Source organism: Pongo pygmaeus, chromosome 7 (genome assembly GCF_028885625.2).
Source record: "Pongo pygmaeus isolate AG05252 chromosome 7, NHGRI_mPonPyg2-v2.0_pri, whole genome shotgun sequence".
NCBI classification, from domain to species: domain Eukaryota; kingdom Metazoa; phylum Chordata; class Mammalia; order Primates; family Hominidae; genus Pongo; species Pongo pygmaeus.
The window spans coordinates 29,852,414-29,877,704 of NC_072380.2; the positions used below are offsets into that span (position 1 = coordinate 29,852,414).

Below are 25,291 nucleotides of genomic sequence, written 5' to 3' on the forward strand. Positions count from 1 at the left end.
TAGCATCTTCAAAGTATTCATATGGCCCTTTCACTTTAAGACCTTTAAGCCCATATTCCCCAAGTCTATTCTGAGTCCAACACCAGTGGAGTGTGCCCCCTAAAGTGGCTCAAAGAGGAAGCCTTCATCTCTGGACACCATAGTCCTGGGTTTGCCCACTGTGTCTAACAGCAGTTTCCCAACCTGAGCATGTCTTTCTTATTCCTGAAGATGATCTTCTGGTGCACCTACCACAAGTGCTTGGGGCTGCTTCAGCAAGAGTGATGGAAGCATTACCCCACTTCTGCTATACTCTCTTGTCTGTCCTTGGGGAGGGTTATGCCAACTGGCTAATTAACATAATCAGTATAGTTTTGACTGTGCCCTGACCAGCTAGGCTAACTGCCTAGCTCATAGCAAGTACTAAGCAGGTGCTTGTCAAATAAACAATTAGATCTCATCATGGGCTGAGTTGTGTCCTCCCAAAATTCATATGTTGAAGTCCTAACCTCCAGTACCTCAGAATATAGTTGTGTTTGGAGATAAGGTCTTTGTATTGGTCCGTTCTCACATTGCTATAAAGAACTACCTGAGACTGGGTACTTATGAAACAAAGAGATTTAATTGACTCACAGTTCAGCAGGCTGTACAGAAAGCATGGCTAGGGAGTCCTCAGGAAATGTACAGTCACGGTGGAAGGCAAAGGGGAAGTAGGCACATCTTCCCATGGCAGAGCAGGAGAAAGAGAAAGAGAGAGAGACAGAGAGAGAGAGAGAGAGAAGGGGGGAGGTGCTATACACTTTCAAACAATCATATCTCATGAGAATTCTTTCACAAGACAGCACTAGGGGGATGGTGCTAAACCATTAGAAACCACCCCCATGATCCAATCACCTCCCACCAGGCCCCACCTCCGTCACTGGGAACTGCAATTCGACATGAGATTTGGGAGATGACACAAAACCAAACCATGTCAGTCTTTAAAGAGTTAAGTTAAAATAAGCTCTTTAAAGTGGGCCCTAATCCAATATGACTGGTGTTCTTATAAGAAGAGGAGATTTGGTCACAGACATGGTTGCATGCAGAATAAAGACCTTTCGAGGATACACTGAGAAGGCAGACATCTGCAAGACAAGGAGAGAGTCCTCAGCAGAAACCAGTCTTGCAGACTCCTTCATCTTGGACTTCCAGCCACTGGAACTGTGAGTAAATACATTTTCTGTTGTTGAAGCCACCCAGTCTGTGGAATTTTGTTGTGCCAGCCATAGCAAATTAATACAGATCTGTTTAAGAACACATAAAAATACTAATCATCAGCTGGGCACGGTGGCTCATGCCTGTAATCCCAGCACTTTGGGAGGCTGAGGTGGATGGATCACCTGAGATCAGGAGTTGGAGACCAGCCTGGACAACATGGTGGAGCCCCATCACTACTAAAAATACAAAAAGTTAGCTGGGCCTGGTGGCAGATGCCTGTAATCCCAGTTACTTGGGAGGCTGAGGCAGGAGAATCACTTGAATCTGGGAGGTGGAGGTTGCAGTGAGCCAAGATTGCACCAGCCTTGGTGTGATATATATAGATATAGATATATATATATATATATATATATATATATATATAAATCATGCCACAGACCAGCAGTCAGTTGCAATCTGGAAGTTGCAGTCTTAACCAGTAAGTAAATGTTGTGACCATCATAGTGGGGACTCTGGTGGAAAGTGTTTTTGGCTCCATCACAGTTTCTTGGACAGCCAGAAGCCCTTGGAGATAGATGACCAATAGTGTAGAAAATATAAGCCTTCATAACAGGAAGGCAGTGACTGCTCTCTGGGTGTTTACGGGATCTCTCTGTGTTAGATTAGAAGATAATATTTCTCCATTTTATGAAAAGGTGATTTGGATTCTGCAATGAACCTGTAGTAAATTTAGAATTGAATCACAGCTGGCATATTTTCCAACCACAATGTGCCCTAGCTGATCTTTGCTTCCTCTCCTTCCTCATCTGTACTTGGCTTTTCGACAGATGGCAAACCCTAAAGGACATACATAAGTACAGTCTATAGATATTGGAAAGTGGGGGGAAAATTTGAAGAGTAAACCAAAATTTAAAAATAGAAAAAAACTGCAAAAGCGTCTTTACCTAGGTAGCCTTGGCAGCTGGGACAAAAACTAAAAGCTCAACTCATTAATTATACCATGTCTCTTCTTACAGCTCTGAAGCTGAATTAAAGAGAAGTAAAACCATAATGAGCAGCCAAGAGGAAGTCCCCAGGGGTCCAGATGACAGAATGAAGCATGCATGTTGGGGAGATGATCAGAACAGGCACCTGGACCCCTGTGGGGTCAAGGGCTCTGCTCTCCCCTACATGGGAGCTCTGCAGGCTGCTCTCCCCTCTGCACAGGGAACCTGTGTTTGCAACCTGTCTCCCTCCTGGGCCTGCCCAACGCTGTCCTGACCAGCAGCCTCCATCAGTAGGATCCTTTTTGTTTTCTCTTTCTTCTTCCATTTATCCACAAGCCTTACTGAGAGCCCACATTATGCACAGCTGCCAAGAGTCCAAACCCCATCCTCCGAGGTTGGTGGTGTAGGAGAATTACCGCGTGGGTAAAGGAGACTGGACTCCGTGGGTCCTGGTCTTGCCCCTGGAGATTCAGCTTCCCCAATGGCTCCTCTCCCTGATTATGATTGCCATCTCCAGCCTTGACGTCCCTATTTCTGGGGTCCTTACATCTATTTTTACAGGCACTGCAGTCTGAAAACAGCTCCCAGAGTGACCCTAACTCAGATGATGGCGCCCTCTTGTCCAAAATCTTTTCAGTGTTTTCCCGAATCACTCAGGAGCTTACAAGACCCTACTAAGACTGGCTCCCCTGTTCTCGGCTAGTCTCATCTTCTCTGATTCTCTCTCTTCTATCTCAGGTACTAACACACTGGCAGCCTTTCTGAGCTGGATGCTCCCTTACATCCCTTGGATACTCCGAGCACACCCTGCCTTGGACCTTCTGCACTTGCTGTTGACTGCCTGCAATGTCGTTGGCCAGTCAGCCACACGACCCAGTCCCTCACTTCCTTTGGGTCTTTGCTCAAGCTCACATTCTCAGTGAGGCCTTTTCTGACCTCCAGTGTTTAAAATCTCACCCCTTATCACAGACAGCCCCAATTCCCTTCCCTACTTTATTTTTCCCCATTATTCTCCTTACCATCTGACGTACCATGTATTTATTTCTTCTTTGCCTCCCCCTTCTGGCTTACTAGAAAGTAAGCTCCAAGAAGGTGGGAGTTTTTCTGCTTTGTTGCACTGTCATCAGCACCCAGAACAGCACCCATAGCATCGTGTCTGCCATTTGTTGAATGAATATGCTCAAAGTACAGCTAGTGAATTGGAAAATGAACCCGTGATGGGGAGTAATTACGAAAAAAGATTCGTGTGTTCTTTCCTAAGTGACTTATTTGTTCTTTAAAAACAGTCATGTGCTGCATAATGACATTTTGGTCAATAACAGACTGCAGATATGATGGTGGTTCCTTAAGATTATAATGTGGTATTTTTACTGTATTTTTTCTATGTTTAGATTCACAAATGCTTGCCATTGTGTTACAATTGCCTACAGTATTCAGTACAGTCACAGGCTGTATGGGTTTTCAGTCTAGGAGCAATAAGCTGTACCATAGAGCCTACGTGTGTCGTAGGCCATACCATCTAGGTTTGTGTAAGTGCACTCCATGATGTTTGCACAACATCACCTAATGATACGTTTTCTCTGAGGCAATGCATGACTGTATCCGAAGCTGAAAATGAGTTTGTTGCCCTCCCACTTCCGGGAATGGATAATTCCTACAGTACCTGTATTAGGCCCACCCTGTTCACCTCATTCTTCTTCCTCAGTTCTGATGACAAATGGTTTCCAACTCATAGCTGTGGACCTATGAAACAGTTGCATGGCTTTCTGTAAGGCTGGGCAAGTCAGTGAAGGTGAAATGTAAAGCCCACTCCCTACAAAGGACTAGTATTCACTCACCTCTCTCACCCCCAGTTACTGATATAGTTTAACAAATAGCTATGATTATCTCTGCAGAAAAGGGTTTTTCGAAAATTACATTCTGTTTGTTTTTATTATTGTTGCAAAAAAAGGGATAAAATCTTGGCATCTTTGAATTTACACTGCTTAAGGTTACCAAACAGAATGGGCAGTAGAATCCTATTTTTACAGTGTTTATATGTATAAATGTACATGTGTATATATGTATAAAGATTAAAGAATATAACAATAGGCTAATATTTGGGTATGATGAAAATAATATAATTTTTATTCAACTGTGTTTTCCATAATAAGTGTATATTATGTATATGACATGAAGAACACCAATCATTCTTCTTTTTTTTTAAAAAAAAAAAGAAAGGCTGGGTGCAGTGGCTCACGCCTGTAATCCCAGCACTTTGGGAGGCCGAGGTAGGTGGATCACCTGAGGTCGGGAGTTCGAGACCAGCCTGACCAACATGGAGAAACCCCGTCTCTATTAAAAATGCAAAATTAGCCGGGTGTGGTGGCGCATGTGCCTAATCCCAGCTACTCAGGAGGTTGAGGCAGGAGAATCGCTTGAACACAGGAGGCAGAGATTGTGGTGAGCTGAGATTGCGCCATTGCACTCCAGCCTGGGCAACAAGAGCGAAACTCTGTCTCAATAAATAAATAAATAAAAAGAGAAAAGAAAAAGCCCTTGTTTTAATTGGGCACATACTAAAGGTCTGTTTTCTAGTATAGGGAAACAAGAAAATGATCCTTTTGAATGTGACTATTATTTTTACTTTGTAATTTCAGCTTTTACATTGGACTCAATAAACTTAAAAAAGGCAAACTGAAATCGTAGTACGAGGCTCTCATGTTTCCACTTACACTGAATACGAGCCAAGGCCTGAGGGCTAAAGTGGTCCTGATTGACTCATACCAGGTTGCTGCATCACTTCCTTGAGAAATTGTTCCTGGCTTCAAAACTAGCTGTGGAATCTTAGAAATCTTGTGACATTGGCTCACGTGCCTGGGCACAGCCACATTTTCTTCCATGGCTTCCTCTCCTTCCTCCTCTGGAGCAGATATCTATGTTTGCATCTGCCCTTCTTCCTGCTCCTTCTAGCATGCCCCAGGATGCTCTTTAAGCCATATCCGCTTCTCCAAACCAGTGATTGAGTTTTTTAGTGCCAGGGCACAGCAGTCTCCTTCATCCATTGTATACTCTTTAGTGTTGTCTTTTGTCTAAAAGGTCTTTGCTTTTCTTTGCCTTGCTCTCTGTGTTTGCGGCACTGGCTTAGATGATTACTGATGGAGTTGACTGTGGAGACCATACTGTGCAAGGACCAGCTCTTTGACAGGCAGGTGCCTCCCTTGTGCCCTGAGCTGACTGTCCTTAGCACTGGGAAGACAGATTCTTCTTTTTGGGGGTTGCCTCAATCCTTGTGGAACACATCTTTCAGCATATGAAATTTCTGCTTGTGATAATTTTTTTTTTTTTTTTTTTTTGAGGCAGAGTCTCACTCTGTTGCCTGGGCTCGAATGCAGTGGCACGATATCTGCTCACTGCAACCGCCGCCTCCCAGATTCAAGCAATACTCCTGCTTCAGCCTCCTGAGTAGCTGGGACTACAGGCGTGTGCCACCACACCCAGCTAATTTTTGTATTTTTAGTAGAGACGGGCTTTCACCATGTTGGCCAGGCTGGCGTTGAACTCCTGACCTCAGGTGATCCGCCCACCTCAGCCTCCCAAAGTGCTGGGATTATAGGCATGAGCCACCATGCCCGGCCTGCTTGTTATGATTTACAGAACATAAACTCACTTTTTTTGGTGCCCAGGACCCATGACTCTCTGGTCCCTACCTATCTTTCAAAACAAATCTACCATGAATACTCCTTATGAGCAAGGCACTTCTCTTCATGACAAATACACCTTGTGCATTGTATCTCTGTGCTTGTGTCCAAGACTGGAACCTCCTCCAAAATCTACCCTCTCAATTTGAATCCCATTGATCCTTCAAGTCCTCACTCAGATATAATTTATTCTGTTATTTCCTGTGACCATTCCAACTCGTGGTAACCTTTCCCACTCAGGTGGAAATTCTCACATAATTTGCATATATCCAAAAATAAAAAAGTGATGATCTCACTCACACTGCCAGGTAAGAAGAGATAAACCCACGTGTCTGACAGCCTGCTTTCTATGCCCCCCCAAAACATGACAAAATCAGGACTGTAATCTGGGCATAGATGTTATCTACATGACAGAACCATAGGGACTGTGTTATTGGCATCTGTACCAGACATTTGGTAGACAACAGAGCCAATCTGAAGAAAAACTGCTTCCCACCTTCCCCCACATTAGTCAGAGAGCAGCCTTGGAGGAGACATTAACAGAAACTCTTACTAGAAAAAGTAAGAGTTGATAATCATATAAATTTATATCAACCGTCTCTTATAAGGAAGATATGAGAGGGGAATTCTGAGAGTAAGCCGATGGAGGGAATTCACCCACCCTGTTCATGGGGAAAACCAAACATATTTAGCCAAGGAAAGGATTCTGCAACTAAGAAGTAAAATATAACCCTCAAAAGAGACATCAAGATGATAACCTGTGGAAAAGATTCACTGCAGGAAAACAGAACTGAAATTTTAAAAAGACGTTTCTAGAACCCATATGACCACACTGGTTTTCCCAGACAATTGATGCAATTATGTAAGAAGGAGCCTCCCATTTTTCCTGGGCATGGATGTCTGGCCTTGAGCTTTTCTCCCTGTGGGCTTTTGGAAAGGACAGAGGAGTTATCTGTTCCACATACAGAATTTCAATGAATGTCCTGTTTTCAGCCCCACTGTTACTCCACCCTCTGAGACATCTGCCTTCTCCTAGTCTAGGGGTTCTCTGGGCTGTCCCTGACACAAAGTGCAGGCTGCAGCTTCCTCCTCTTGTCCATCCTCCAGGGATTTGTTGCAGTTTCACGTTCTTTGAATTCCCTTTCTGTCATCTGAATTGCTGTGGCCTCTAACTTTTCTAGTGCTTTACCATCAGCAATGCCCCAGTGAAGGGAGCTTCACAAGTGAAAATAGATGTGTGTCTTCTGTCTGTCAGTTTCTTCTGGAAGGCTCTCAAAGTTTTAAAGGGATCAGTTTTTTCCAGGTTAATTTAAAATGTAATTAATGATGTTTCAATGCCATTACAAATGAGGTATTTTGGCTGGGTGCAGTAGCTCATACCTGTCATCCCGGCACTTTGGGAGGCAAAGGAGGGTAGATCACTTGAGCCCAGGAGTTTGAGATTAGCATGGGCAACATGGCAAAACCCTGTCTCTACAAAAAATACAAAAAAAAATTAGCCAGCCATGGTGGTGTGCACCTGTGGTCCAAGCTACTCGGGAGGCTGAGGCAGGAGAATTGCTTGAACCTGGGAGGTCGAGGATGCAAGTGGCCCATGATTGCACCACTGCACTCCAGCCTGGGCAGCAGAGCAAAATGTTGTCTCAAAAAAGGGAGGTGGATATTTTAACAAAATGATTTAAAAGTGTATTTAGAAGACCATACAGAAGACCAAACAAGAAATTCTGAAAGACAAGAATTGTGAGAGAATGGGCTCCTAAGGTCAGATATTAGAATATGTTATTTGGCTGCAAAAAATAAAACTGAATGATTTTAGCAAACTGGCAGATGAGTGGAACAGAAAAGAAAAACAAAAACACATGCCTAAGTCTATGCAATAATTTAACATGTGATTAAGATGCTATTTCAAACTGGCTGGAGGGAAAATTAAGAATGATGACGGCAAACTGGGTGAATCACTTGGAATGAAGACAAAGCCAAATTTTACTCTATGTATCATACTCTAAATTGCAAATAGACTAAAGAGTTACATGTTGAGAGAGAATGAGAAACAATAACAGAACAAGATAAAAATGTAAATTCAAACAGCTAATCTTGCTGTGACAAAGTTATTGCTAACATAAAAGGGGAGACGAATCCCATAGAAAAAACTTGATAGTACTGATTACATAAAAATTCAAAAACATCTGTAAGCTTAAAAAATTTTGAAGATATAGACAAATCAGGTAAAATATTTGCAATATACATGACACACAAAGGACAATAGTATTAGTATATACGGACCTTTTAAAATCATTGAGAAAACTATAAAACTCCAGAAGAACAAGGGGCTAAACACATGAAAACACAATTTACAAAAGAAGAAACAGAGGTGATCCATAAACAAGAAAACATGTTCAACTTCTCTAGGAAGCAAAGAGACAAAAATTAAAATGAGATATTATTTTTAGCTACCAAATTGTCAAATGAAAATGTCCAAGGTTAAAGCAAGTGGGTGTCCTCATTCATCGTTGGTGTGTGTGTAAATTACTACAGCATTTTGAACAGAATTTGGCCGTGTGTATTTTTATTATTATTATTATTACTATATTATTTTTTGAGATGGTGTCTCACTCTGTTGCACAGGCTGGAGTGCAGTGGCACCGTCACAGCCCTCTGAAGCCTGGAACTCCTGGACTCAAGAAATTTTCCCACCTCCACCTCCCAACGTGCTGAGATTATAGGCATGAGCCACTGCATCCAACTGTTTTTTAAAACCCTATATTACATTTATATTTTTCAGGCCATTAAATCGACATCTAGGAAATTCTCCTAGAGAAATACTTATTGATGTACATAAAAATGTATTTACAAAGATATATACTTCAGTATTATTTGTAATAGCCAATGGTTTCAATCAACATAATTCCTAAAAAAGATTTGTTAAAGTAATTATTGTTCTTCCAAATGATGGAGTACTTCCTACCCATAAGACAGATTTAAATAATATTTAGTGACTTTGGGAAATGTTACAACTATAGTAGGTGAAAAGGCACATTTAAATGTGTATAATATAATCTCAGCTTTGCAAAAAGAAATTTAAACACATACACATTTCTTTTCAAAGCTACAACAAATGTTAATGGTGATTATTGGTGGTGGGATATGGGAGATTTGAATTTTCTTTCTTACATTTTTATATATTTTCCAAATTTCTCACAACAAACAAGTCATCTTTATAAACAGAAAACACATTTTTTTAAAAAATATGATTTTCTTGACTAGATTTTAAGTTCCTCAAGGGCATTTTATACAACTGAACACATCATCCACAGCTTTGCAACTTCCTTCCAGGGTTTGGGCCCAGCCTGTTTTAAATGTAGTTTTTTTTTTAAATGCAGTAGATAATACAGAAATATTTATCTGATTAACAAACTTCCTTCTTGTTTTTTTTTTTATTATTGTTGTTGTTTTTCCAAAAGCATATGTGAAATATTTTAAAATATTGAATCATCATCTAACACCTGTTTTTCATGTGGACATCTGATAAATACTGCTGCCTGCCCTGGTAAGAGCAGAGAAGAAACCCACTGCCTGAAAGGGTTAATTTGGGGCAGTTAAGGACACCTGTTCCAAGTCTGCCATGGGCCTTCATTTCCAGGCCTCCAGGCTCACCAGCTCAGGAAGAGGATTTTGCTAAGCAGTGGATATATACACAAAGGCAGGGCCAATGCAAATAAGAAATTCCTGGTCCACAAATAAACATTTCTTAAGCAACCCAGACAATGAAATGGATGATAGCGTTTTCTACCCAAACTTTTCTCTAATTACATTTTTATTGACTTTTCAGAGGAAATGAAAAAGGCTAACATATAATTGGCTAAAAGAAATAGAGGTAATAAACCAAGCCAGAAAAAGACTTGAGGAAATGTGTATCTAAGGTAAAATACCTCCAATATGAAAATCTGTGCCATGATGTTGAAGTTACAAAATTGCCTACACATGCTGCTTTGGTTGTGAGAGAGCTCAGAGCAGTGCTGTGACAGAGTGCTATGTTAAGGTCTAGCCTCTTTCCAAGTCTGAATATCCTCTGTATTTGAATTCTAAATTTCAAAGGCACTGAATTTCAAATGCTCTGAATTCCGACTTGTACATGAAAGAACTTTGGATCAGGAGTCGGGTGTGTATGTAGATCTTAACAAGGCATTTAACAAGTTGTCTCATGATAACCTACTAGCCAAGAAGATTAATTATGAATGATTATACTTACACAAAGAGACATATATATATACACATATACACACATACATACATATATATACACACATATATATACCATACATGCACACACACGCACATATTTTTCAAATGGTGAGTAGATCATTTTTCAAATGATCAGGCGGAGGCCAACCTGGAGTGAAGTGATTCATAATGTACCATTGTATTTTCAACATAATTATTAGTATAGCATGAATCAGCCATTTTAAGAAGCTAATCAGAAAACTATGAGCATGAATCCTGGGAGGAAGGGGATGAGCTTCACTTTATGCATGCCTTGAAACCTAATATTTAGGTAGTCTTGCTTCTCAATCCCCTCACCCCAATGCCTTGAGTAATCAGCCAGTGTTATTGAAGGAAGAGTATCATATCCCTCAGTTGCTAGGGAAGAAAAAGGTTAAGAATTGCTGACATTGACAAAAACAGAAAAGGCAAGCTCATCCAATCTACGAGCAAATTATAGCTACTATTTTGGTGACAGATCATGTTTTAAACTCCTCTTGACAGGTTGAAGTGAAAAGATGAATGTAACAAGAGGATATTTAATAGGAATATATGTTAGACCTTGCCCTTGGGCCCAAAGAGCAATTGCACAAACACAGCAGGAGTTGGACCTGGCTAAATGGTGGTTTTTGTGAAAAGTTCTGAGGGAGTTCGGGTACCACTATGGGTGCCAACCAGAAATTTGATCCTAAGCTCTATTTACAGGCTTACAGAATTTAGAATGAAGAGATTTGTCTACTCTCTTAGCATAATGCCTTCCATGTTTGTCCAGGTTCTCACAAATGATAGAAGTTCCTTCTTTGTTAAGGCTGAATAGTTGTTCCATTTTGAATATATACCATACTTTCTTTATCCATTCCTCTGTAGATGGACACTTAGGTTGATTTCATATCTTAGTTCTTGTGAATAGTGCCACAATGAGCCTGAGAGGGCAAATATCTCTTCAACACACTGATTTCAGTTCCTTTGGATATACACCTAGAATTGGGATTGTTGGATCATATAACAGTTCTATTTTTAGTTTTTTGAGGAACCGCCATACTCTTTTCCATACTTGCTGTACTAATCTACATTCTCACCAGCAGTTTACAAAGGTTCTCTTTTCTCCACACTCTCACCAACATTTGTTATTTTTCATATTTTTGAAAGTAGCCACTCTAACATGTGTAAGGTTACATCTCGTTGTGGTATTAACTTGCCTTTGCCTGATGATTTGTGATACTAAGCATTTTTTATATGTCTGTTGGCTATTTGTATGTCTTCATTTGAGAAATGTCTGCTCAGGTCCTTGGCTCATTTTTTAATCAGGTTATTTATTTTCTTGCTATTGAGTTTCTCACGTTTTGGGTAGCTGCTCCTTATCTATGGATGGTTTGCAAATACTGCTCCCAATTTACGGGTCATCTCTTCATTCTATTTTCTTTGCTGTATAGAAGCTTTTTAGTTTGATGCAATCCCATGTGTCTATTTTTACTTATGTTGCCTGTGTTTTTCGAGTCATAGCCAAGGAGTCAATGCACAGATCAATGTCGTGGACTGTTTCCTCTATGTTTTCTTCTTGTAGTTTTACAGTTTCAGGTCTTATGTTTACGTTTTCCATCAATTTTGAGTTGATTGTTGTATACGCTATGATATGAAAGTCCAATTTTGTTCTTCTGCATGTGGATATTCAGTTGACCCGATAGCACTTACTGAAGATATTATCCTTTCCCCTTGTGTGTTCCTGGCATCTTTGTCAAAAATCAATTGGCCATAAATGCATGAGTTGATTTCTGGGCTCTCTATTTTGTTACATAGGCCTATGTGTCTGTGCTTATATCAGTATCATACTGTTTTGATTACTGTAACTTTGTAATATATTCTAAGATCAGGTAATGTGATTCCTCCAGCTTTGTTCTTTTAGCTCAGAATGTCTTTGGCTGTTTGGTCTTTTGTGGTTCCATACTAATTTTAAGATGTTTTGTTGTTGTTCTGTGAGAAATGTCATTGGAATTTTAAAAGTGATTGCATTAAATCTGTAAATTGCTTTGGGTAGTGTGGACATTTTGACAATATTAATTATTGCAGTCTATGAACCCAGGATATCTTTCCACTTATCTGTGTCTTCAATTTCTTTCATCAATGTTTTATCATTTTCAATATACAGATCTTTCAACTCCTTGGTTAAATTTACTTCTAAGTATTTTTTTGTGCCATTGTAAAAGGAATTGTTTTCCTAATTTCTTCTTCAGATAGTTCATTGATAGGATATAGAAATTAAACTGATTTTTGCTAAGGGACTTTAAGATTAGCTCCTGTATTCTGTGCCAGGCAGGCTTTGTGATTCACAAGGGGGACTGAAGCCTTATAAACATAGTAATGGATTAGTGCTGGCTGAAGGAAAAATTTCTAGATTAGCTGGAAGAGAGCATATAGGCTGGGAATCTAGGTGGGAAGAAAATTAATTGCTCAGTTCTCACACTGTAATGCTATCAGTTAACTTCTAAAGACACCTATTCTCTCTGCACAGACCTATCAAAAAATTCCATCACCCAATTCCTGAATGATCCAAATGCTTCTCAACCAGCTCACAGACTGCTAACCCTCTTCTTCTCCATATCAAGGGGAAAAAGTACTATGTGAATGATCTGCTTCAGGCCCAGAAGAACAGCAGAGATAAACCCAGACTCATTTTAAATAGGAGGCAGGAGCATTCAGAGACAGATAGCAGCCAGACACAGGAGCAGTGTGTGTGTGTGCTTGTGTGCATGTGCACGCATGGGTGCATGTGTATACGAAAAGGCCTTTGGCAGAGATCAAGAGGGTTTAGGAGTTTCTACAAGAATATGCCAAGCCATTTACTGTGATCTGTGCTGCTCTCCTAACAGCTGCTAGAACCAGGTAACCTCCCAACCCTGGGCTTCCTCACTACCCAGAACCATCTTTTCGTTGAGTGGCAGGGACTGATTACAGAGATAACAGGCAGCATGCTGTTCTAAGTCACTAAAAGAGGAAGACTGCGTTTACATTGATTTGTAGCGATGTCAATACTATAAAAGGATCCATCTGATGAGAGCCAACCCCATCCCTCCCAGCACACACCTGGGGGCCCACTCATGTCCTGGAGGCAGCATGGTGACCTGCAGAGACCTTGGGCTTAGTAGTTTAACAGACCCAGCTCTGTGACTGATGTAAAGTAGGCATTGTAACATCCATCTCAGAGGGCTACTGTATACATGAGATAACACTTACACTGCCTACCACATAGTAAGCACTCCATTTTCCCTCCAGGGTGGGGACAGATGTCTAAGATCCTACAGGCCCGCAGTATATTCCCATTTTTTTAAATAATTTCTCTTTAGGAAACATAGGCTTTGAACCTGGGAAAATTTAGTTTTCTGGCCATCTGAACTGCTCCCAAATTTAACTGAAACACCTTTTGTCTCCTGGGGTGTAATAATAGGAAGCAAATGAACTGATTGCCTTGTACATGTTTGGTTGCTGGTGTTATTTTATGCATTTTCATATGCATTATTTTATTTAGACTCATGGGTCCCAGAAATCCATATGGATTTTCCTCAACTATGCATTTTTCTTTCCTCGTTGAAATCAGACTTTATTCTATGTTAATCTTAGGGAAAGAATTGTTGATGCATTTATTCACTTACTTGCTCTAAAGATGCTCATTAATCAAAAATGGCTAAGGTGCACCATGTATTTATAGAATAATATACAAATAAAGGTTGTGCAGCCACCACATAATATCCACTTACAATGTGCCATGCACATATACGGGACCAGTTAGGTCCCAACACAAACCTGCAACTAGCTCTTACTCTGCCTCCACCAATACACACATTTTACACCTGACTTTCCTCCTGTCACCCAGATAGTTCTTTCACAGCCTCTCCATTGGAAGCAGGTGCATGCATTTGTGTTTGTACTGTCTTTGAAATGCAGGTTTTTCTGCTTATGTCAGCTGATGCCAGAACACACAGCTTCAAGCAAAATACCATTGTGGTTCTGCTCAACAAGGCCAAGGTGAATTAAACAGCATTCAGTTTGCTCAGACAGAAGCAAAAAAGATTAGAACAGGATTTTTGTATGCAGAGGGGAAAATGTGCAACTTCAATAATGAACCCCAATGAGCAAATTTTGGCCGACAATTAAATTCCCATTCAAAATAACATATTTCCCATGATAATAGAAAAGCATCTCCTCTTAGGTTTCCTGCAGAGCAAACCAGCTATGCAATGAGAACATTCGAGTTCCTTGAAAATATCAATGGCAACTCTGAAATTAACAAAGTCAACTTCAAAATATTCACTTGCCTGAAAAGGTTGATGTCAGATAGGTATTTTATTATTTATTTATTTAGATATGGAAACTTAATTATGTTGCCTAGGATGGATTCAAGCTCCTGGGCTCAAGCAATCCTTTAGCCTCAGCCACTTGAGTAGCTGGGATTATATGAATTCACCATTGTGCCCAGCGAGATATATATTTTACCTGTACCTCTCATTGATATGGATGGAACAGGTGCAGGCATATTTATTCAGGAAACAAATACAGGCTATAGAACTAAAAAGAAATCCTGAGGCCTCTAAATGGATGATGAGTGCCGTCTGCTCCATGGATGGCCAAGAATGTTGACAATTTGAGACCCAGAAGGTTGTAGCTTAGGACTTGTCTGGAACATTTGACTCTTCAGTCATAACAAGGTGCAGAGGCTAATAGCCAAGACAGGGCACTGGGTATACCACCATGCAAGGCCCAGTACCGGGAAATGGGCCCAACTGACCATGAAGATCCAACAAGGCATGGCTACCAAGGGTCAGATAAACTTAGCCACAGCTCAAAAGAACTCCCAGAACCAAGTGTTTCCAGAGGAAATCGTGAGTTGTATTAAGCAAAGCCAATAGACGGGCAATTGAGATGGTAACATTTTCATAACTCCATCGCACATGGGGTGCTCCAACCCCACAAAAACTAAACACGTGTAGTTTGAACACTATTCTGTGGACCATCAAAGCCATCTCAAGTATTTTAGAGCATTCCTAGGAGGGTCATGCTCTCAGATAACCACTGCCTAGGGTCCTTGCCTCCAGGGCATACTATTTTTTTATTGGCCCTCCAGATTTGTGTCCCATCCTTCCCCACCCTGGTGCATGTCCTAGGTGGTTAACAAGCACAAGCCCGCTTGCCTTTTGACATCCCTTCGGGTTTGACCAATGAGAGGGACTAGCAGGAGATCAGAGAGGGAGAGAGGATGAGGTCAAGGCAGCCATCCTCCTTCCACCCCTAGGAGCCCTCTCTCAATGGCTGCCAGCTGACAGCTCCAGCAACCTCCTTCTGGTTTTAGGAACTGTCCCCTCCCCTTTCCCCTTCACACCCACTGGGGAAACAACTCCTCTTTGCTGGCTCCAAGTACTTTGCCTTCCTGCATTTGTTCCCCCTAATTCTGTCCACCTCCATGAAAATATTCCCTTTGTTACACTTTCTTCCATTTCCTAGTTCCAGTGGGTCATCTGAGAGGAAACCTCTCTGTTTTCTCTTAAAGAATACAAGCAGTGTTGTCTCCTTTTGTGTAACTCAGTCCTTTCTTGATTTTTGTTTTAAAAAAATGCACTCACACAAGGCAGTTACCCATGTAATAAATGTTGTTGACTTGAGAAGGGACCTCACACATTGCACAGAAAGAACACAAAACCACCTGCCTGTGGGGCTCCTGATCCACATATACCTCTTCTTGGCAGGGGCTCCTTTTTTCTCCCTCCCCCTGCACCTGTTCCCTGTACAGACCGGTTTGCCTACTTTATTTCAAGTGTCTTGAGATCCTGGTGACATTTTCGTCTCCCTCTGTCACCTTCTGCCTTCTGCTTCAAGTGATTTATCAAGGAATTTTCCTCAACAAAGACATTTCTCTCCCTAAGAGAAAACCCAGTACCACCTCTTAAAATAATAACACCCTTAGTAGTGTGGAAACGTAGACACAATACTTCTTAGCAGGTTGACTCACAGGTGACCTAGACCGGCCCAGGGGCAGGGCTTCAGGCCCCAGGGAGGAGCACTGAGAGGAGCTCTTCACTTAGGTCTCAGACCAAAGCAGAAACCAAATCACAGGCTTTGGTTTGAAAACCAAGGCACAAGAAAGGGCCAGTTTGAGGAAAGTATTGCTGAGGGGGAGTGGAAGGTGCAACTGTCAAGCCAGCCTTCAGCATCAGAGCTTTGTTCAGGTCAGATAAACCTAGGGGAATTTGGCACTCGAGACAGCCCCTGTTCCGGGAGTTGAAGGCAAGAGAGGGCTGAGAACTTGAGCCTGACAGTGGGCCACCCATTATGGGAGCTGGAGAAGCCAAGATGGAAAAAGTAAAGTTAGGGCTAACCCACAGTACTCTTCCATTAATACATGAAATTGTTTATGTTCCTATTATCAAAGAAATGAAACTGTATAATCCAAGACTAAAGTAAAAGTCAATCATGACCAAAATATCTTTAACACAAACAGGCAGGGAGTGTTAAAAAATAAAAAACTTTGATATTAACAAACCACTAAAAATTTCCTAAGTTTCCCATTGTAACATTACCATTAAATACAAAAGAAACGGAAGAGAGGTAAATGCATTTATTGCTTGGAAAACTGTAATTGAAGGAAAACTTCCTGTGGATGTTAACAATATGGAGAATGACAAAATAAATATTTGTGTAGTACATTACTTTTCTAAAATTCTTTCCAATATATGACCTTATTTCAAATATATTGCCAGGCAAAATCAAGGACTGGCCAGGTTGTGTAACTCACTTAAAGCACAGAAATAAAAAATGGTGTTGTGAAGATAAACATCCCAGTCTCTGACACCAGAGCTATGATTTGAACACTGCATCACATGCTCCCCTGTCTGGGAGTAAAAGCCTGAGCTCTCGTTGAAGTTTATTTTGTCAGATAGGAGAGAACTAAGGTGGAACTGCCCCCAAATCCCCACTTCCTACCATCCAATCCTCCTCAGCCTTTCTCAGAGAAACCATCCACAATGATGGGGGAGACTCACTCCAAATGATAAGGGATTAAAATTGAAAATATATCACACATGATTAACCTACTGGCTGATCACTTATCAAACTTGCCATGAGGGGGAAAAAGACTTGTATAAATGGTGTAATTATTTGCTAGAAAACATCAGCCTTCAAAATTAACTAAACCAAATGAATTGTTGTAGTCATGCATCTAGGTAATGTCCTACTCTACCCAACCTTTCCAAATTTAAATTAAACCAATGAGAGATTCTTGGTTGACCACAGGGAATAAATATGCATTTATTAATTTCTAACTTGATCACAGACAATTAAAGAAAATAACATTATGCAATTTAAAAACAATCTTTTACATTGGTCAGCTCTCTATACATAATGGCTGGCAAATATTCAGATAATGAACATGCTTAGGTTGTCATAATTTTTATTTCTCTATCATTAATAAACTCCATATTAATTAATGGCAAACAAGCAAAGATATTTGAGTAAGTGAACAGTAAAGTAGCAGAATGACGTGGATATTTTGTCTGTGCACAAATAAAAAGGAATGAAGAGCTGAGACTCAATATAATACCTCTTTTGAGCTATATTCCTTTATTACAACATTTTGCCTGAACCGGGCCTGAGCTTCAGCTTGGTAGGGAGTTGGTGATTCATAGCTTGTAACCCACAGGGGCGTTGGTATAAGCAGCTTAGAATATGCTGAGAAGTGATTAGACAGTTGTTTGTGGGGAGCAGAGTGGTCACCTGGGAGAAGAAGCCTGAGACCCCAAATGCTTTCTTTTAGGATTCAAAATTACTAAGGCTGTTAGACATAATGGGGTAACTGCTGGCAAGGTAGAAATTAGGGAAAGGCTGTGTAAAGTTGCTTAGATGGTGTGCTGGTTTGAATTTTGGAGATTCACTCCTCACTGCCTCTCGGGTGAAATTTCGTAAGATGCTTCCCCTTGCCATTGCTCTTGGGCTTGGCCATGTGATTTGCAGTGTTGATGCAATGTTAGCAAAAGCTGGAACGTGTTCTCCCACCTGCACTTCTGCATGAGAAGACTGTGCTCCAGGTGGTTTGCCAACTCCAAAGGGATGAAAGACATGTGGAGCAGACCTAAAGTCAACCTGCACCCAGGCCGCGCTGAGCCACACCTAGATCAATCAAACCACAGTTGGCTTGTAGACTTATGAGCAATAAATAAACATCAGGATTATATGTCACAAAGATTTTCTGGTTGTTGACTACGCATCAATGTGTTTCTGAAAAGTAAATAATTCACCATATGGAGAAAGAGACAGTACAATAAGGGCCAAGCATTAAGAGGGAATGGTGGTTCTAGGATTTAAGGCTTCCTCAGCACCTGATTTTGTCCCCAGTGGTGATCCATCATGGAAACAGACTTGCACCCTAAGGAAATGGCTGAGTGAGTGAAAGGAAAGAAGAACTGCAACCCCAAAGAGTTGTAACGCTGTAAATCCACACTCTCACGAGGCTCCCCTTGACCGAGCATTACACAGGACATTATATATCTGCAGGCAGCACTGAGACCAGTCAGGATGGCTGCCAGAGGGAGAGGGCAAAACAAACCATATCGCCTCCAGGAGCAGGGCAGCAGCACCTTCAAAGGTGAAACAGAGTTCTGGCACCAACCAAGAAATGAGAATAATTAGAACTAATCTTTTGACATGGCACACAACCCAAAAATTGTAGAATACGCCATTGGAGGAAGTTCGAAGGATGGAGTGGAGTAAGATGTGTCTCCTGCTAATCTGTGAGGTCTAGACCTCTCATTGTTTTGCTCTGAGATGCTACTTTGGAATGACATTGTTTATGCTCCAAGTTGGTGGTATAGGGCTTAACAGTAATCTTGCTCCAAAGGGATAGACAGCCTGAGCTCTGATGGAAGCCCTGATAGACCACACACCCATACCACATCACCAACTCTGGGCTCTTCCCCTTCCCCTTCCCCTCCTACAATCCCCATCCTAGAATCCTCTCACCTGCAGATGCTCCATCACTACTTCTTTCTCTTTCTATTGTGGAAGGACTATTTAAGAGTTCATATACTCAACACATTGACTCTGAGACCCTGTATATATACATAGTCCTCAAACACTGGGAGACAGGGTTTCCTTTTAAAAATCCACTTCACTGTGATTTGGAGCTTTGGGTTTTAGCTAATCACTAGAAATCTTGTTTCGATGAAGTAGTTCTACTCTGCATGTTGTCGCCATGGAGAACAGGGCTCCTTGCAAATTTTCCCTTAAATATTATGCCCGATTTTTGAAGGAACACATTTCTTGAAAAGTGAAAATACATTTTTCACAAAGAATATGCTACTCCAAATTTGCTGAAATGATTTGAATTTTCTTCATTTCCTTTGGCAACTACCAGTGTGAAAATAACTTTCAGTGTCATCAATAATATATGGACTATTGGACCCAACATGGTATGCATATTGCAAGGAATAATACTCATAGAACCAACAGAATGTGTGTGTGTATGTGTCTATGTATATATATATATATATATATATACATAGACACACAGAGAGAGAGAGAGAGAGAGAGAGAGAGAGGGATTTAAGGAATTGGCTCACATAGTTATAGGGGCTGGCAAGTCCAAAGTCTACAGAGCAAACAGCCAGGCTGAAGACCCAGGAAAGAGTTGATGTTGCAGCTCAAGTCTGAAGGCAGACAGGATCAGAATCTCTTCATCCTAGGGGTACCTCAGTCTTTTACTTCTTAAAATCTTCAATTGACTGGATGAGGCCCACTCATGTAATGAAAAATAATCTGCTTTCTCAAAGTCTACTGATTCAAAAATTCATCATGTCTAAAAAGTACCTTTATAGCAATATCTAGACTAGTGTTTAACCAAAAGCTTGAAGCCATGGTCTAGCCAAGTTGGCATATAAAATTCACCATCACAGAAGCAAATAAATTTTTTAAATAGTAAAATTGACAAAAGCTGCAAAATTGGTGTAAAATATAAGATATATTGTAACCAATACATTTCCTATATAATGTACATATTTTGTGGCTGAAATTTTTTTAAATAAAAAGCATTCAGCTTTTGGCTGAAATAATCTGACAACCCTAAAAAATGTTGTGTTCCTCACAAAAGTGAATGTACATACATTTTCACATACCCAAGTTTATTTATAACAGTCAATCCATCAATCTCCCACACTACAAAATCTTGACTTAAAGAAGTCAAGGCAATGCAAAAATAAGACATACACTTTGATAATATCAGGAAAAACACTTCTTACAGGAACACTAAATCCTTGGGGAAACAACCAAACCTTTTATTGGATATTCCTGGGACAGAAATGGTTCTAACCTGATTCAATATACTTTTAAATTTGCAGGGGGTGAAAATTATTACTTTATCAAAGGGTAAAAAATGGTACATTGATTAAAGAAGAGGCTATTAGAAACTCTGGCAGGCAAAGGACAACTTTTGATTTAGGCACAACCTAAAATTTCTCCCTCACGTCCAGGAGTTATTCTGCCCAGGTTCTGGAATCTGGCCAGATGTGATACAGAATCCCCTCCCCGCTACTCACCTGCTCTGTGACCTTGAGCAGTGATTTAGCATTTTCTTCATCTCATTTTCCTCTTCAGCAAAATGGAGACCATAATGCCTACTTCACAGGGTTTGTGAAGAATTAAATGATCTACTTTATGAAAATGACTAACAGTTCCAGGTGTATAATGAGTATTTGATAAATGCTAGCTATCATTGGATTCATTTTGTTCTCATAAGATATTAATTATTTGGACATATTGACAAGCAGGAGAGGAAAATCATGTTCATTTACCCACCACTCTGATAGTGCAAAATCAAATAACACTGATCCTGTTCACTGGAGATGAGTCATATAGCCAGAATCTGTTAGCAACTGGTAATGCCCTCTCCGGAACTTTGCCTGCATTTGGGACATGCCAGCATTATGCAAGCAACAGTGCCTTGCTGATGTCTGTGTGGCTTTCCTAATCATTTTGGTATGGTTAAGAGTAGAAAATAATCACATGCTTTTCTATCCTATTATCATTTTACAAACAGAATTGAGATATTTAAACACGAGATCTTAAAAATGGTGGGATTAATAGTTTCACCGAATAATATATTGAAACAATACAAGTAGAATAAGGTTTAAAGAAATATGCACAGGCTGGGCGCAGTGGCTCATGCCTGTAATCCCAGCACTTCGGGAGGTGGAGGGGGGCGGATCGCGAGGTCAGGAGTTTGAGACCAGCCTGACCAACATGGTGAAACCTCGTCTCTACTAAAAATACAAAAAAATTGCCGGGCGTGGTGGCACATGCCTATAATCCCAGCTACTCAGGAGGCTGAGGCAGGAGAATCGCTTGAACCCAGGAGGTGGAGGTTGCAGTAAGCCGAGATCGTGCCACTGCACTCCAGCCTGGTGACAGAGCAAAACTCCATCTCAAAAAGAAAGAAAGAAAGAAAGAAAGAAAGAAAGAAAGAAAGAAAGAAAGAAAGAAAGAAAGAAAGAAAGAAAGAAAGAAAGAAAGAAAGAAAGAAAGAAAGAAAGAAAGAAGGAAGGAAGGAAGGAAGGAAGGAAGGAAGGAAGGAAGGAAGGAAGGAAGGAAGGAAGATAAAGAAAGAAGGAAAGAAAGAAAGAAAAAGAAAGAAAGAAAAGAAAAGAAAAGAAAAGAAATATGCACACAGGAACAATTGTATAGCTTTCTTATTGCTATGGCTTGAATGTTTGTCCCCTCTGAAACTCATGTTGAAATTTAATCCCAATTATAATAGTATTAAGAAGTAGGGCCTTTAAGAGGTGATTTGGTCATGAAGGCTCTTCCCTCATCAATGGATTAATCTATTAATTGACTAATGGATTAGTGGGTTAATTAATTAGTGGGTTATCACAGGAGTGGGTTAGTTATCATGAGAGTGGGTCTCTAGTAAAAGCCAGTTTGGTGTGCTCAAGCTCCCCCACCATGTGATGCCCTGCAATGCTTCAGGGTTCTGCAGAATCCCCACCAGCAAGAAGGCCCTCACCTGATGTGGCTCTTTGATCTTGACCTTGGACTTCAGCCTCCAGAACTGTAAAAAATAAATTTCTTTTCTTTAGAAATTACCTAGTCTATGGTAGTCTGCTATACAAACAGAAAATGATGAAGACACTTAACAACACTTGCACTTAGTTAAACCTCTTTAACCTTAATTTTTCCCCTGACCTAATTAGAATGCCCTTTCTATCTCACCTGAATACTTCTGGCATCCAAGGCTTCCAAGGATGACTCTGGGATTTCAGGCCAGCTGTCCCCACCTCTTGAAAATGTGGCTCATGTATGCTTTGATGGCTCTATGTCCTATCAGTTGATAGAGCTAATTAAAAGAGAGTCTTATTCTGTTTAACCTTCTGGGTCTCTATCCCTCTTCATCACATAATAGAAGCAGAGATAATAAAGATAAAGCTATACAACAACATAACCCTAAATTTGGTGATTATTTTTCTTTTACTCATAAAGGAAGCATTTTCCAAGTTCTAAAGGAGTCAGGAAACCTCCCCAAACAAAAAGAATCTACTCATCGTCTTCTCTGTAGTTTTTTATTTCATGTATACTCAAGAGTTTTTCTGTAGTTTGACTGAGAACTTGGTCCACAGGGATAGGTGAGCCGTGGTTTTATTTCCACAGTCTAAAGAGCCACTGAGGCTGGTAAGCTACCACTGTCCCTTAAGCCCTGGGGCAAGGGACGAAATAGGAGGACACTTCACTTGCAGGCACCAAGAGTCAGTGAGTGTAAGCTTGGTCCTAGGGCCCAGGCTGTGGGTCTGAGGAAGGAGCAATGAAGAGGGAGCAGAATCTGGTGTCGGCCACGTCCTCGCTGGGCCATCCACCCAGACGTTCTGCCACAAACCTCAGCAGAGGGAAAGGAGGAGGAGAGGAAGACTGGAGAAAGTGGACAGAAAGAGCCCTGAGGAAAGAGCACTTCCTCCATGGGCATTAAGTTCTATGGCTTAGAGCTGGAGCGTAATCGGGGAAGGAGAGGGCATTTCTCCCTCCTCCACTCAGCACTGCGTCTATTGAAGAAGCCACAAAGGCGGCTACAACCTCGCCAACAGAAAGCAACAGGAAGACCACCCCCAGCCAGGAGAGCCAGGGGAGTGGGACCAACCCACCTACATCCCCATGGCAGAAAAAGGGGTTGCAGGAAGTGATGAAGGCCTGGTGACCCACAGAAACCTCCAGGAGAACTGCCGCTGGGGCCCATGAGAGACAGAGAACACCACGGAGACATCTCCAAGGAGAAAGGAGGGATGCATGTGCCTGAGGCTGGAATGCCGAGATTTTGCTGTTGGGAGCAAAGCCCGACACTGATGCTGAGTTTCCCCTCCTTTGACTCAGATTCCTTGCCTGCTACCCCAGGGCAATGGAGCTTTAGAAAGCACTTGTAGACCAAGGAGATCATGACCAGCAAGAAGCCCAGACTTTGGGAGGATTTCAGGGGAGAGAGTGTTGGGCAGAGCAAATGTTTCATCTGAACACTCCCCCGCTCCAGGTGACTGCCCCTTTAAGGAAAAGTTGAAGATGCTGAACTCTGGGGCCTTGAGTATTATGTGCAGGATCAACATATCCACATAGCCTGGGAAATTCCTGATAGGATTGTGGTGAGGAAAATAAACACCCACGCCATTGCCGGGCTGGGCAGTAGGCTTCCTGTTTGAGATTTTTCCTTATCCCATTCCTTGTCCTGTTTCTTGCACCCCTATTTCCTGCTTCAGCAGACACAGAAGTCCATTTCTTCAACTGAAAGGAGGAGAGACAGTTGACGAGACTTGCAGTTGGATTACTGTTACTGCAGGGTCCTCCTGCCACCCCCCGACCACCCACCCCGCTGAATGCTCACAGAGGCCAATGTCAGGTGGTGCAAAGTGCACGAGAGCAGGCAGCTGGGACAGCTGTGCTCTGGGCTCTCAGCCGGCCCCGTCCACCTGTTCCTCTGTTTGTCTTGAGAAATGGAAGAGAGGCTTCTGTGGGCCACTCCACGGCGGGCAGCCGCAGAGCAGGTGGTCAGATACATGGGGCCAGCAATGTGGCCCCGGGAAGATGGGACCTGGGGCAGAGAGAGGGAGTGGGAGCCAGGGTCTCAGTACTAGAGGAGAGGGGCTCCCAGCTGAACCCAGCCCACCCCTATCACAGTGGGTAGAGCTGCACCCTGGCTCACTCCTCACATCACCCCTGGGCCTTCAGGGGTTTCAAGGGGTGGAATTCAGTGACTTTTGCTTGAGAGGAAAGAGAGTGAGTGGGCAGTCAAAAAGCCACAAGCAAAGAAGGTCTGCAACATCCGTCTATTAAATTCGTTTTCTGTGATCTATGCTCCCTTTTTATGCCACCATCTACCTATCCACACTTGATCTCTAAAGTCCCCTCCCCAACCAAACCGTGCACTATCTAGAAGGTTGAGAAATACCTTCTGGTCTGGCCTCATCCCCATGAAACTTCCCTTGGTCTCGGTGTTCAGGAAGCTGCCAGATGGTGGTGATGTTAACTGCACCCCTTGGTTTTTTGTTATATTGAAACTGAAGATCCCCTCCCTCCCCCGATGCCCACAGGCTCCACTCAGCTGCCTCACCCTGGTGCTAAGCCCAGACATTTGCTTTCTCTTGAGCTGTTTATTTTGCCAGCAGGCAGTGTCACCTGTCCAATTGCCTGCTAATGAACTGTACAGTCTTAACTGCCAACCCACTCCCGCCTGAGAGGAGAGGGAAAGGAATGTGAGTGGCTCAGGCTGCACTGCCAGGATTGGGTTAGCTGGGCAGGAGGAGGGGCCGTGGTTACAGCTGGAAGCAGAGACAAAAAATTTAAAAACCTTTCTTATCCATCAGTAATGCACAAAGCTCTGTGGTGGATGGTTTGCACAGATTATCCCCATTCAACAGATGAAGAAACTGAGCCCAGATTATCCCCATTTAACAGATGAAGAAACTGAGCCCAGAGAGTGTGATGAGGGTGATGGCTCTCCAGGTTACACAGCTGCTGAGGAGGATGAGCCACAGAACAGAGATTTGAACTCTGGTTCATCTGACACCAATGCCAGGGGCTCTGGAAGCTGCTTAGTCGTTTGCAGGATGCCCCTGAGGTGGGAGCCATGTGCACAGGTGTTCTGGTATCTTAGCAGAGATTTTTGCTCTCCTGGCCTTGGGA

General features: G+C 41.8%; 1 long non-coding RNA gene across 2 annotated transcripts in view; it reads left to right on the forward strand.

Annotated features, from left to right (window-relative positions):
* The first annotated feature begins 910 nt into the window (after positions 1-910).
* The window catches only part of LOC129043034 (uncharacterized), a 48,202-nt gene continuing 23,821 nt past the window's right edge, over positions 911-25,291 (forward strand). For both annotated transcript variants that reach the window (XR_008504275.2, XR_008504274.2), the window contains exon 1: positions 911-1,181. This is a non-coding gene — a long non-coding RNA (uncharacterized LOC129043034). The remainder of the gene's footprint in view (positions 1,182-25,291) is intronic.